Source organism: Arachis duranensis, chromosome 5, assembly GCF_000817695.3.
Source record: "Arachis duranensis cultivar V14167 chromosome 5, aradu.V14167.gnm2.J7QH, whole genome shotgun sequence".
Lineage (NCBI taxonomy): Eukaryota > Viridiplantae > Streptophyta > Magnoliopsida > Fabales > Fabaceae > Arachis > Arachis duranensis.
Window position 1 is genome coordinate 53,516,825 of NC_029776.3, and position 4,560 is coordinate 53,521,384.

Sequence of the window (4,560 nt, forward strand, 5' to 3'; positions counted from 1 at the left end):
TCTACAGAAGATGCCTCTTTAGTACTGTTGGATACATTTTGCCATCCATTCAGACTTTGAGAAATCATGTTGACTTGCTGAGTCAACATTTTGTTCTGAGCCAATATAGCATTCAGAGCATTAATTTCAAGAACTCCCTTCTTTTGATGTGTCCCATTATTCACGGAATTCCTCTCAGAAGTGTACATGAACTGGTTATTTGCAACCATGTCAATAAATTCTTGAGCTTCTGCAGACGTTTTTTTTAGGTGAATGGATCCACCTGCAGAATAGTCCAGTGACATCTTAGAGAACTCAGATAGACCATAATAGAATATATCTATCATGGTCCATTCTGAAAACATGTCAGAAGGACATCTTTTGGTCATCTGCTTGTATCTTCCCCAAGCTTCATAGAAGGATTCACCATCTTTTTGTTTGAAGGTCTGAACATCCACTCTAAGCTTGCTCAGCTTTTGAGGAGGAAAGAATTTAGCCAAGAAGGCCGTGACCAGCTTATCCCAGGAGTCCAGACTATCTTTAGGTTGAGAGTCCAACCATGCTCTAGCTCTGTCTCTTACAGCAAAAGGGAAAAGCATGAGCCTGTAGACTTCAGGATCTACTCTATTAGTCTTAACAGTCTCAAAGATCTGCAAGAACTCAGTTAAGAACTGGTAGGGATCTTCTGATGGAAGTCTATGAAATTTGCAGTTCTATTGCATTAGAGCAACTAATTGAGGTTTCAGCTCAAAATTGTTTGCTCCAATGGCAGGAATTGAGATGCTTCTTCCATCAAACTTGGAAGTGGGTGTAGTATAATCACCAAGCATCCTCCTTGCATTATTGTTTTTGGGTTCGGCCGCCATCTCCTTTTCTTGTTTGAAAATTTCAGCAAGGTTATCTCTGGATTATTGTAATTTAGCTTCTCTTAGTTTCCTCTTCAGAGTTCTTTCTGGTTCTGGATTAGCTTCAACAAGAATGCCTTTTTCCTTGTTCCTGCTCATATGAAAGAGAAGAGAACAAAAAAAGAAGAGGAATCCTCTATGTCACAGTAAAGAGGTTCCTTATTGTTAGTAGAAGAAGAAAGGGAATAAAAAAAGGAGAATCCAAACACAAAGGTGAGGATAGGGGTAGAGATTTGAGATGAAGAGAAGTGTTAGTGAATGAATAAATAAATAGAATAAGATGAGAGATAGAAGTTTTCAAAAATAATTTTGAAAAGGAGTTAATGATTTTCGAACATTAAGATAAGAAATAAAATTAAAATTAAAATTTAAAACAATTAATTAATTAAAAAGAATTTTTAAAAAAGAGGGAGGTATTTTCGAAAATTAGAGAGAGAAAAGTTGTTAGGTGATTTCGAAAAAGATAAGAAATAAATAAAAAGTCAAATAGTTAGTTGAAAAAGATTTGAAAGTCAAATTTCAAAAGATAAGAAGATAAGAAGATATTTTGAAATCAAATTTTTGAAAAAGATAAAATTTTGAAAAAGATATGATAAAAAGATATGATTAAAAAGATATGGTTGGAAAAGATTAAATTTTTTTAAAATTAAAATTAATTACTTGACTAACAAGAAACTAAAAGATATGATTCTAGAATTTAAAGATTGAGCCTTTCTTAACAAGAAAGTAACAAACTTCAAAATTTTGAACCAATCACATTACTTGTTAGTTAAGTTTCGAAATTTTGAAATGAAATTAAGAAAAGATTTTGAAAATAATTTTTGAAATTTTAAAAAATCATAAAAGAAAAATGAAAAAGATTTGAAAGTTGAAAAAGATTTTGAAAAGATAAGATTTTTAAAATTGAAAATTTGACTTGACTTACAAGAAACAACTAATTTTAAAATTTTTTGACTAAGTCAACCCAAATTTTCGAAATTTTGAGAGAAAAAAGGAAAAGATATTTTTTTATTTTTGAATTTTTAATTATGAGAGAGAAAAATATAAAAAATGAATCACAACATGAAAGTTATGAATCAAAACACATAATGCATGCAAGAACACTATGAATGTCAAGATGAACACCAAGAACACTTTGAAGATCATGATGAACATCAAGACCATATTTTTGAAAAATTTTTGATGCAAAAAAAACATGCAAGACACCAAACTTAGAAATCTTTAATGCTTAGACACCATGAATGCAAAAATGCACATGAAAAACAACAAAAGACACAAAACAAGAAAACATCAAGATCAAACAAGAAGACTTACCAAGAACAACTTGAAGATCATGAAGACCACTATGAATGCATGAATTTTCGAAAAATGCAAGGACAAGATAAACATGCAATTGACACCAAACTTAAAACATGACACAAAACTCAAACAAGAAACAAAAACTATTTTTGGTTTTTATGATTTTATGATTTTTTTGTATTTTTTTGTATTTTCTCTTATTTTTTTCGAAAAACATATAGAAAAAAGAAAATAAGAAATTCAAAATTTTTAATAAGAATTCCAGGAATCTTTCAATGTTATCTTAAAGCTCCAATCCAGGGGTTGGACATGGCTTAATAGCCAGCCAGCTTTAAGATATAAATCAGGCGTGCAACAGTTGATACTTCATCCAACTCCATATACATGCCTTTTATGTTGACAAGTGGAAGCCTCAATCCAATTGAGTTAGACATGGCTTTACAGCCGGCCAAGCTTCAACATGCTTCATGAAACACTAGAATTCATTTTTAAAAATTTAGAATAATTTTTCGAAAACAGAAGTAAAAATATTTTTTTTGAAAGATTTTTGAAAATTTTTTGAAAATAAAACAAAAAGAAAATTACCTAATCTGAGCAACAAGATGAACTGTCAGTTGTCCATACTCGAACAATCCCCGGCATTGGCGCTAAAAACTTGGTGGATGAAATTGTGATTCATACTTAAATTGTTGTTCGAAATTGATTCCCAGGTAATGGCCCCAAAAGCTTGGTGCTCAATACCATGGTCTAAACATAATTTCACAACTTTGCTCAACTAACCAGCAAGTGTACTGGGTCGTCCAAGTAATAAACCTTACGTGAGTAAGGGTCGATCCCACAGAGATTGTTGGTATGAAGCAAGCTATGGTCATCTTTTAAATCTCAGTCAGGCGGATAATAAATGGTTATGGAGTTTTCGAATAATAATAATAAATAAACTGAAAATAAAGATAAAAATACTTATGTAGATCATCGATGGGAATTTCAGATAGGCGTATGAAGATGCTGTGCTCCTTCTGAATCTCTGCTTTCCTACTGCCTTCATCCAATCCTTCTTACTCCTTTCCATGGCAAGCTGTATGTAGGGCATCACCGTTGTCAATGGCTACATCCCATCCTTTCAGTGAAAAAGGTCCAAATGCTCTGTCACGGCACGGCTAATCATCTGTCGGTTCTCGATCATGTCGGAATAGAATCCCTTGATTCTTTTGTGTTTGTCATCACGCCCAACAATCGCGAGTTTGAAGCTCGTCACAGTCATTCAATCCCAGAATCCTACTCGCAATACCACAGACAATGTTTAGACTTTCCGGATTCTCATGAATGCCACTATCAATTCTAGCTTATACCACAAAGACTCTGATATCACGGAATGGAAGGCTCGGTTGTCAGGCGAGGGCAACCATGCGTCGTGCATCAGGAATCCAAGAGATACACACTCTAGCTTTTGCTTGTAGAACAGAAGTGGTTGTCAGGCACGCGTTCATAGGGACGGATAATGATGAGTGTCATGGATCATCACATCCATAAGGTTGAAGTACGAATGGTATCTTAGAACAGGAATAAATCGAATCGAATAGAAAATACATAAGTGAAGGTCCACACCCTTAATCTATGATGTGTAGAGACTCCACCGTTGAAAATACATAAGTGAAGGTCCAGGCATTGCCGAATGGCCAGCCCCCAAAATATGATATGAATTCAAAAATAGGGAGAAGGACCTATGGTCAAAAGACCGAATGGTCAAAGACACTGAATACAATAGTAAAAAGTCCTATTTATACTAGACTAGCTACTAGGATTTACAGAAGTAAGTAATTGATGCAGAAATCCACTTCTGGGGCCCACTTGGTGTGTGCTTGGGCTGAGCTTGAACTTTACACGAGCTGAGTCTTCTTTTAGAGTTGAACGCCAAGTTGTAATGTGTTTTTGGCGTTCAACTCTGGTTCGTGACGTGTTTCTGGCGTTTGACTCCAGAATACAACATGGAATTGGCGTCGAGCGCCAGTTTACGTTGTCTAATCTCGAATAAAGTATGGACTATTATATATTGCTGGAAAGCTCTGGATGTCTACTTTCCAACGCCATTAAGAGCGCGACATTTGAATTTCTGTAGCTCCAGAAAATCTGTTTCGAGTGCAGGGAGGTTAGAATCCAACAGCATCAGCAGTCCTTTGTCAGCCTTTTATCAGAGTTTTGTTCATGTCCCTCAATTTCAGCCAGAAATTACCTAAAATCATAGAAAAACACACAAACTCATAGTAAAGTCCAGAAATGTGAATTTAGCATAAAAACTAATGAAAACATCCCTAAAAATAGCTAGATTATACTAAAAACTATCTAAAAATAATGCCAAAAAGCGTATAAATTATCCGCT

General features: G+C 34.5%; 1 non-coding gene across 1 annotated transcript; it reads left to right on the forward strand.

The window, feature by feature from the left end:
• The first annotated feature begins 342 nt into the window (after positions 1-342).
• LOC127748143 (small nucleolar RNA R71) lies at positions 343-446 on the forward strand. Its single transcript, XR_008010086.1, has one exon. It is a non-coding gene; the product is annotated as a small nucleolar RNA R71 (small nucleolar RNA).
• Positions 447-4,560: the final 4,114 nt, after the last annotated feature.